Source organism: Argopecten irradians, chromosome 4 (genome assembly GCF_041381155.1).
Source record: "Argopecten irradians isolate NY chromosome 4, Ai_NY, whole genome shotgun sequence".
Classification (NCBI taxonomy): domain Eukaryota; kingdom Metazoa; phylum Mollusca; class Bivalvia; order Pectinida; family Pectinidae; genus Argopecten; species Argopecten irradians.
Genome location: NC_091137.1, coordinates 29,484,488 through 29,495,027, shown reverse-complemented (window position 1 = coordinate 29,495,027; position 10,540 = coordinate 29,484,488). Strand labels below are relative to the sequence as shown.

At 36.3% G+C, this 10,540-nt stretch overlaps 1 protein-coding gene and 2 long non-coding RNA genes across 3 annotated transcripts in view; all 3 read left to right on the top strand.

Moving 5' to 3' along the window:
* The window catches only part of LOC138321225 (angiotensin-converting enzyme-like), a 33,090-nt gene that overhangs the window by 13,488 nt on the left and 9,062 nt on the right, over positions 1–10,540 (top strand). The window lies entirely within an intron of this gene.
* LOC138321229 (uncharacterized) lies at positions 600–8,813 on the top strand. Its single transcript, XR_011208300.1, has 2 exons — positions 600–2,486; positions 8,267–8,813. It is a non-coding gene; the product is annotated as an uncharacterized lncRNA (long non-coding RNA).
* Positions 3,051–8,126, top strand: LOC138321227 (uncharacterized). The gene is made up of 5 exons (XR_011208298.1): positions 3,051–3,181; positions 6,585–6,700; positions 7,115–7,189; positions 7,414–7,662; positions 8,072–8,126. It is a non-coding gene; the product is annotated as an uncharacterized lncRNA (long non-coding RNA).

Here is a 10,540-nt window from a genome sequence, read left to right as displayed (position 1 = left end):
ATTGAATCAGGATTATATTAATTATAACATTATTATTGTATCTAAATTAAAGCATCACTACTCTGGTATTTCTATTTTCTTAGTCTAGTGATTTTTTTTTCATTAAAAAAGCTGTGTCGAAAACATGAAGGGATCCTTTCCTGGTAGGTACATGTACATAATTATGCACTATATTTATTAATTTGTGAAGCTGCAGAATGTATACCAATGTAAACTTCACCATTTACATATATAAACATTATCCATAATGGTGTGGAATTTATACAATTACCACACTGAAGTTGTGATAACACAAACAGCTAGTGTTCATGTTTTATTTGATTTCTTATTTAACCTTTATTCTTTATATAAGCCTATTTAAGCAAGGTTATGGACAAAAGAGAATGATGACAGTCTTGAGTCTTATAAATATAGTTAGTTCTACATGTAGAATTATTATATGTAGATTTCTACATGTACTATGTAGTCTACATGTAGGGTACAATTAATGTACATGTATACTTCTTCATGCCAATCATGATTATAAATGTAATTTGAAGGATTCATTACAGTATGGGTTGTGACAATCTAATTCACTGAATATGGATATGCATACACTCCATACAGTACCTGATGATACACAAACTACTAGACTCTACATAGAGTACAAACAGTAGGCCTATTGGACATAATGTATACACCTTTATTTATTGGGTCAGATGGACTGGGCTTTCTTACGGATTTATTTTGGCTTTAATTTTAGGTACTTTGTAAATATATGGAGTCATAAAAAGACACACTAAAACTACTGTCTTAATCAGAACCTCCCCGCTTCCGGGCGGCATAGGATTTATTTTTCATCAGATGTTGGCTTCTCAAACTTACTTTGTGATTGTCGTATTTTGTTCCGATAACATAGTTAAGCTGCTTGTAATATCGCTGACAGTTAGGCATCCTAGTCGTAGTGTACCGGCAAACATCATATATCGTAATGTATTACACCACATTCACTAATATTGACGATATAATCAAAATATTGTGACAATATCAAAAGCCACCGTCTTGATCTGTTGTCACAGACTCCATCCAATCTGGGTCGATGAGATGCTTGACTCCGCCGATCCGTAAATGATAAACATATCGATGATCTAGATTTGAACTAGAGCGCCATCTATATCGAGCAGACGTAAACAACAGCACGTGCGCGTTTTGACTACAGAGGCCGGGATGTTGACAATCTTCCGTAGAAAATGAGTAGAGGCGAAAGAAGTTGTTTCAGGTAATCCATCGATATGAATATTAAATTTAGACGAGTTTTTTTCTCTCTCATAAAACAAACGAGGTTGTTTTTTTTGTTGATCAGACAATATTTGTGAAAAGTTTCATTGGGGTCCTGACCCAGACCTTGGGATATTTTTTCCTTGCGGTTATTTTATTAGATTTCCCTAGGAATATGATTCGTTAAGCCCATAACTGCAATAATTGCCAATTTAGGAAAAATTTAATAAAATCATGACAGTAAATTGAAATTTTGTCAAAATACAGAAAAATATGACTGAAGTAGCCTAGCCAGTACATGTAAATCATAGGAGCTTGACGTTTTGTCAATTGTACATGTACGGTATGTAAATTTACAATATACATATATAAACTACTCCAAATTGATTTTCAGTACTATATTTAAAAGTGGTTTTAAGTATAGGGGTACCTGTACAAGAAAAAGAATAAAAATAAAAAAGATCAGTCAGAAGGTGATATCTTTTAGCTAAAACAGTAGCTAATTTGTTGCAGCTAATGACAAGTAATGTACCATGTAGAACTACATTTGTACTTTATGCTAGGCCTATTAAAATTAAAGTAAAGATGCGATTAATTTTACAAGTTCTTTAAAAAAACCAAGTTACAAATTGCATTGTCTATATAGAATAATTATCATTGTATGTAAAACATCACGCCTTTCATAAAACATTCTAGTCGTCATAATTACACAGATTTATTGTTAATTTATTCTGATTTGTTGGTTTTCTTATTATTATGTTAATAACATGTTGAGTAAAATATTGTAACAGGCAACTACATTTGTACATGTAGGCTTATGCTGTATATAATAAATTGACTGACTGCTGTATTGATATTTGTGATGAAATCCGTGTTTTTTGGGGATATTTAATAATTATAATTGTAGTGTAAATGCATGCCTGTTGGTATCTCTAGCTATGCAGGTTGCTAATACATGTATATATATTTGGACATGAAGCACATCATGACATGACTGACTAATATAACCTTATTGCAGTTACAGCGATACATTAAATGGTTTCTAATTGTCACGATTCATATTTCGCGGTAAGTTTAAATACGTTCCGCCGGATATTTTTTACGTCCCGTTCCGGGTATTGGACGCACCGTGTAAGTAGCGACACACAGTCTAAGACCAGCGAACCGGTAAGACGTGTCAAGCCGTTGTTAATACCAGACAGGTGTGCCTTCACAGCCCAAGAAACGGGGTAAGTTTTTACTATGGTGTTCTATCTTTATGTCCTAAACTTTATATTTCCATATTCTTTCGGGTTTTGCATTTCTAATATTAGTTAGTTGTGTGCATGCACTCGTTTGACAATTTATCCATAGCACATGCTCCGGATAGCGAGTTTAAGATTTTTTCTCTTTCTCTTTAAACGAAATCTAAAGTTTTACTGTCTGGCTATATCTTTTTATGGGCGTCGCCATATTGGATTCAGTAGCAGCAGCAGTTCACAAAAAGTAAAATGATTTTATGAAAGATCGAAGGCCTTGATATCAGTAAATCGGGTTTTTTGCGGGTTCCACAAATATCATATTGTCAAATTAACGTTCAATTGTAAATACTCTCGAGCCTATAAACAACAATTACGACAGAAATCCACGGCTTCATTCCAATTTCCCTCTCAGCTTCTTGCAGGAAGTACCGATACTCATCACGCCCGCACAAAATGAAAATATTTTAATTTACCGATTAGACGTCTGTTTAAAATGTTGTTGGTTTAACAATTCCCGACTTCATATTTTTAACATAATATTTTTTAAATCCGATCGGTAATTATTTGTTTTTTTTTTTATTATGAATAAGGTCTCTTCTGCGTGACAGGACTTCCGGTTGGTGATACGGTCCATTCAACAAACCACGAATAGATGAATTCTGAAGAAACAAAAGGTATTTGTGGTAAGTAAGCGTGGCAATCTTTGCTCATTTCATATTTGTTCAATGCTTTTACTACAAAATATATCGATCGGACTTTAAAGGTAAGTACAAACATTAATGTTGCAGTCTTGTTTACGTGCTAACTGTCAGTAGACTGTATAAACATCCGGTGACAACATTTTATTATTTCTTCTTTTTTACTTTATTAAAATTTGGTTTGCATTATTGGGTTGGTTATGTTTGGAATTAAGATGCACGGTAGTGTTAAATAAGTGTTTACAAAAGCGTACAAGAAAGTTATGTCATGTCAGTAAAACTACGGAAACTCATACACACGTCGTCAGTGCTAGACTATATAGAGAGGGATAGAAAACAGCATTTCGACATGGGAACAAAGAGAAAAAACACCAAAAAAAGGTTTGGATTATCATCCGGCATAAATTCTGTGAAACGTCAAACTTTGAGACCTGGAAGACCCAAATACAAATTTTGTTTAGCCCCCACAATTGCCAAAGTTTCTTTGCAAGATGCACCTCAAACATTTGGTTGTATTCACATGAGAATTTTGAGAAAAAAAAACTTTTCCAACAAAGGTATGTTCACAACACGGAGGCATTTGGTTAGCCATCAAAAAGTGAAGCCCATCTACAGTGTGCGTAATGTTTCTGACACAAGTACCATCAAATTGTGCATAAAAAGAGTGAACAATGTTGTTGGCAATGGTTTTCGTGTAATAAACTTAGAATGTGTTCAGAAATATGTATCGACGATAACTATGCATGCATGTTTATGTGATGAAGCCGTAAAACTCTCGGTGAAAGGTGAAGCCCCCATAAAACTTGTATCAGAGGAGCGTACGTTAGGATTAGCGTCAATTTACATGTCTCAGTGTCAAGGCTGCAAAAAAATGTTCAAATTTGAGACAAGTCCAAAGCTGCCTAACTCCAAACGGTACGACATCAATGTGAGAGCCGTGTGGGGAAGCATGGTAACAGGTAATGGTCCAGCCCATTTGAACGAATTCCTCGCCACCCTTGATTCGCCTGGTATGACCCAAACCTCCTTTTCCGCCATTGAACAGGAAATAGGCCAGTGGTGGAAAGATGCCCTAGAAACGGAACTATTGATGGCAGGTGCTGAGGAACGAGAGATCGCGATCAGTAAAGGCAATTATCATGGAGAGGTACCATGCATAACAGTCATAACGGACGGAGGATGGTCGAAGAGAACACACAAACACACATATAATGCTCTGGGTGGGGTAGCTATAATTATTGGCCAGGAAACAAAGAAACTGTTACACATAGGAGTACGTAACAAGTACTGTTACATTTGCAATATGTCACAACAAAAACAGGAGGTACCTAGACCACATAAGTGTTTTAAGAACTGGGAAGATAGCAGCCAGTCCATGGAGGCGGACATAATCGTTGAAGGTTTCAATCAGGCAGAAACAAAGCATGGCCTGCGGTACACCAAAGTCATCGGTGATGGGGACTCTTCTACATTTGCAAAGATTAGGGAAGAAGTGCCGATATGGGGCAAAGATGTTGTTAAACTAGAGTGTTGCAATCATGCCTGCAAATGTGTCCGATCTAAGTTAGAAAAGTTGGTAGTGGATAATCCCTCTTATAAAGGTAGACACCATCTAACCAAAGCAGCCAGAATCCGGATTGTAAGTGCCATTCGTTGTGCCATTCGAATGCGAAGCAGGGAAGCTGAAGAGAATGGAAACAGACATCTGGCATCTCAGAAGCTATCCAGGGATATTCGTCAATCTGTGCATCATGTCTTTGGAAACCATACCAACTGTTCAGATTTCTGTAAAGCCAAATCAACGTCTCCTACGTTACCACCATGTGACGATAATGCAGACTCACATTCCAACAACACCCATGTTGATGAGGTCATCACTGAGCAGGTTAACATGTGGACAGACGGCACCTCATTACAGGCTCAAGAAGAGGCAAGACAAGGCACTTATACACAGTTTTTGACCAGGTAGATCAGTGCATAATTAAAGATGTCACCAACATATTAATACCTCTGGCAGAGAAGAGCAGTCGATTGATTGGATGCCTCACTACCAACCTGGCTGAAAGTTGGATGCACATTCGATCTAAATTTGACGGAGGAAAGGTCTACAACCTTTGTAATCGTGGTTCCTGGCATGGTCGTTGCTATGGTGGGGCATTAAGAATGAATCTTGGACCACAATGGTCTCCGACGGTGTGGAAATCCGCTACAGCTACAGAGCCTGGGTTCCTGTTTTCTAAACTGTACAGGCAAAGACACCAGATGCACCTAAATACCACCACACATAAAGGCAAGCAAACGACAAAAGAAAAAAGATGGAAGAGAAAAATGGTAAGCGCAACTCAGGCGAACTCCAAGAAAGCTAGACTATCATATGGACCAGAGGCCATAGATTTCTCAGAGGATGTATCACCAAAAACACTTGATGAATTGAAAGACCAGTATTTAAAAGAGAGAGATTAACATCAGTGAAAGCAAAATCTTACAAATTGAAAAATCAACCCTCCAACAATCACATTCATCCATCTGGCATACAGAGAGACGAAAGAGAATCACAGCATCTACTTTTGGCCCTATTATACGCAGAAATCCATCGATACCTGTCTTATGTTTAGTCCGCAAACATCTCTACAGTAAATTCAGAGGAAATAGATACACCACACATGGTCTCTTGCAAGAAGAAAATAGCCTGAAAGAATACCAACTGAAAAAGACTGAGCATAATATCAATATGGAAATCCAATCGAGTGGCCTTGTCATTGACAGATGCAACAAATTTTTAGGTGCCAGTCCGGATGGAATAGTTGTTGTTCGAAATGGGGAAGTTGGCCTGGTTGAAGTGAAGAATGTTCTGTACAATAAACCACTTAATTTGTATCAAGCAGCTGAAACTCAGAAAAACTTTTGTTTGGAATTGAAGGAGGGCAAATTAACACTGCGAGAAAACCATGACTATTTCTATCAATGCCATGGATTGATGAACATTTGTGATAAGCCCTGGATTGATCTTGTAGTGCGCACAAGCCAGCCATACCAAATGTACATTCAACGCATTTTTAGAAATATTCAGTTGTGGGAAAACAAAATGTTGCCAAAGCTTGAAAGCTTTTACTACAAAGCTCTACTTCCAGAGTTAACTTCACCACGAGAAGGGAAAAGTCCAGGAATCAGAGAGCCGGGAATTTGGGTAAGACATGTATAGAATATGAAGAATTGATAGGCTTATTAATATTAAATATGACATAATTAATATTTTATATTATATAGTTAGCTTATTCAGGAAAAATCATTGAAAGGGTGTGATACATGATTCTGTGGTAAGTATCTAAGTTTTGAATGGTAAAAGTACAGAATTAAATTTTAACACTGACACTTTTTGTCTTTTCAGTATAATGAATCGGCCAAGAAAAATGTGACCCGAAGAAGCAGACGAACACATTCCAAGACAACCGCAGCCAAAAGTAATGTTCCAACGCCCACATCCCATACATCAACTTTGCCAAGGTAAATTGAAATTGTGTACATAATACAATAATATTTATTGAACATGCCATTTTAGATGGTGTAGGAAAATCAGAGTACTCAGCAATTTATGTAGGATTTTTTAAGGCGAGTCCATCACACTAAATTTCAAATTTTGATGGGTCCCAGTACAAAGAAATATGGAAGGTTCTCAAAATTTTGGTGAGTCCCACAGGAAAATGACGAGTCCAGGACTCATCTAGGCGACTCCCTTAAATCACTGAACTGTACCCAAAAAAACTATTAACCTGCCCCACATATTAACCAGGCGGCCCCTATAACTTATAGTTTGAAATTATTAAGATATAACAGATTAAACCATTTCACATATGAGTGATACCAATATTACTGTTATTTCAAAATATATTATTGAATTTAATGTCTGAAATATTACAGTGAAAATCATGAAGTGACCAAAGCACCTCCTTGCAATGAAGCTATAGCTGGCAGTTCAGCATCTACCTCACAAAGGTATCATCAAGTGAAAGTTTTGTTTTAAAAAATGAAACAAGAGGAATTAAGAATAATAATTTATTATTTATTTCTCGTTACAAGAACATGTATTTCAGCAAAATTTCTATTACAAACAATTCAACAGTATGTATTATAATTATAATTGAAGTAACAATAATCATTAGCTCATTAAAACTAAAAAAACATGTGTTTGAATATTTTGCCTAATTTGTGTTTTCTAGGTTATCAAGAGCCCGCACATCAAAGGTGAAGTTTGTGGGAAGAACCATAAAACAGCAATGGGTTATCGATGAAAATAAAAACCAACGCGAATGGTATAAGGGGACAGTTTTGAGTGTTGTGTCCGGTGTTGATGGTGCTGCTGATGCAGTATATGAGGTTCAGTACGAGGGAGAAGAGGACCCATACGAAGTGGATCACCTGCTAGAAGATTACAGGTCTTCAGCATTAGTGTTCATGGATATTTAAAAGTGAGTAGAGAGTTATTCTATGTGCTTGTAGATTGCAACATAAATCTTCATTCAATCATGCATTCCAATTTTATGATATTCCAAAATACGTATAAATTAAGCATAAAAATGAAAATATCACATTTTAAAGTGCTTAAAAAGAGTTTTAATTGTGGCTTTAGGTAAAAATTACAAGCTCACACAAATGCACTAATTAATATATTTCTGTTTCTATGTTATACATTTGCCACCACACAGCTTCCATACTTCCATAGAAAAAGTAGTTCTGTCCTCATGGCTTCCATGTTTTTCAAGTGTGACCTTATGTTTTGTAAATAAGATTATGTATTGTAGCACTGATATTTTTAGGAAAGCAACCCCCCATCACCTTATTAATGTCTTTAAGATGAATATTATCTATTCTTTGCAGACGTTTGTACTTTGCTGACTTCATATGATTTCTAAGAAGTTGACCTGGTTTAAAGGTAAATGTTTTAAGATTGGTTGAAGGAATTGTTATATTACTCTGTTATTAATCTTCCAACAAAGTATGAAAGAGTTATGGATGACGTGTGATGTTCGTGAGTATTTTATCTAGAGTTGTATATGCATCTGTATTTTGCAGATGTCTGGTCTCAATGCGGGGGATTGACATACCCGTATGTGAGGATACGATTCGGCTACAAAGTGGATAAGACAGCCAATTCGACACATGAGACTTGGCTCCACGGACTGATGAGACTCGCCTGACCGCCTACACATTGAATGCTCATAAGTGTGCTGGTAGGGGTCGGAGTCGCCTTTAGGACGCTAATATCTTCAGCTGCGGCTTTGAACAGCATCCTATGTTAAGTGTCTGGGTGACACATGAGAGCCAGAGAGAGTGTGTTCGCGGGTCCTGAACGAGACCGCGGGAACAACTGTACAACTGTTTACGTCGTTTACGTCTGGGTGACGTCGTCGTTGTCATGGCCATCACATTACTGCGCGCATGAGTCATCGTAGTGGATAGTGATCGTGTGCAGAGACAGTATCTGAACATTTGCAACCGTTCCTGTGTATATATATATATTTAGGCTTAGTGAGCGAGAATGAATGAATCTGTGTGAGCAAGATGGATCGATTTGTACATCAATGTAAAATATCTATGTAAATAAATTGTATATATTGTAGTTGATTGTCTCCCTGGTTTGTGCATCATCATCACCGTTCTCCCACACTACACTAATAAAGTATCAAATATAACACGCACACAATATCTTTATGAAGAACCATACGTGGAAAATAAGGGACTGACTTTATTTCATTATAACAATTCCATATGACATCCTTAAGCTTTTGCAATAACTTATTTTATGAAAGAATTATGTAGAATTCTATATACAGTAAACATGTCAGATGCTACATGTATATATGATTTTTCCTGAAACTTTTTTAATCTAATTTAATTAAACACTGGTAATGCTGAGTCATCTGATTTACTGTATATATAACCCAAAAAATGTTAAGAGAAACTTGAACATTTTTTATCTTACTATGACTATTTTAGAGGGAAAAAACCAACGCATTTGATGACAAAGTGTTCTTTATTTCCAGAACAGTGTACAATATGATTCCGACTTATAATGAAAGTGTTAACACGGTATGCCATCTCCAGTATATTAAATGCAGTTTTATTTTGAGTTTTGACTTTATGTCTGTAGATTCAGCTAAATAACTTGTAGATCATGTGCAGTTGAAATGTAAATGTTTCTCTTTTACATTTCAGGGATTGCAGTGGCAGGAAGATCAAGTAAAGGACTTTTGGAAGATAAATTACATAAAGCAGAAAACAGACTTTGTCATTGTTTTCCTAGGGAGGGGGAGGGGAGGGAGGGGAGTTCTAGGCTGTGTAAAAGATCCTCTACGAAAAAAATCGACCCACTAAAGTCGAAGTTCCTAGAAAAAAAGAGTTGAAGAAGGTGAACCTCTTTGAATGTGAATCGTTTAAAGCTATCATGAAGTGACAAAACAATCTGTGATTGTCATTTCTTCTTTTAATAGATAAATGTATTTACAACATGTACGTATATCTACATGTACATGTATATAAAACTTAAACAATATGCTATGGTGAAGAATACTTGTTAAAATGTGACTTCTTTGTCAGACAATTGATTTATATTCTGTAATTTCTTATAAGACTTCGCTAGGTTGTCTCCTGATGGTAGCATTACCCGACTGTACGTGTTGAAGGAGGTTATAAACATGTGCGGATGCTGCAACCTAGTAGCCTCGTGATCTGATCATTTGGAATGTTTAGGGCCATAAGCTCCTTGCTACGAACTGGATGCGGTCCTTTATATCCACGAAGTTCATGGTTTAGAAGTAGTTAAGCCGCCTCTGCTACTTTTGGGTGGTCACACTCATTCCTTATGGTCAGTAAAGTTGAAAATGTCAAGGAAAAAACAATTCAATGGTCACATTTTGATTAATATTCTTCACCTGTAAAAATCTGTTTCCTACAACATAAGATACAAATGACCAAACTCACCAAACATTCCTCAGCAGCGTGATTGCAACACCTGATATGCTCAGAAATGGCTACAAATTCTAACAATACCCTGATGCAAGTGAACCATTTACCTGGAAATGACATAGACAGTAAAATTGACCTGAAAATGACCAGAAAAAATCTTGACCAGAAATTGACCTGAATTTCAGGTCAAGATTTTCTGAATTTCAGGTCAAGATTTTTTCTGGTCAAATTGACCTGAAAGGAGCAGAAAAGTCAATTTCAGGTTAAAATTCAAACCTGAAATTGACCAGAATTTCATATGAATTTAACCAGAATTTCACCTGAAAATGACCTGAGAAAATTGAGGTCAATTTCAGGTTAAAAGTCTAACCTGAAATTGAC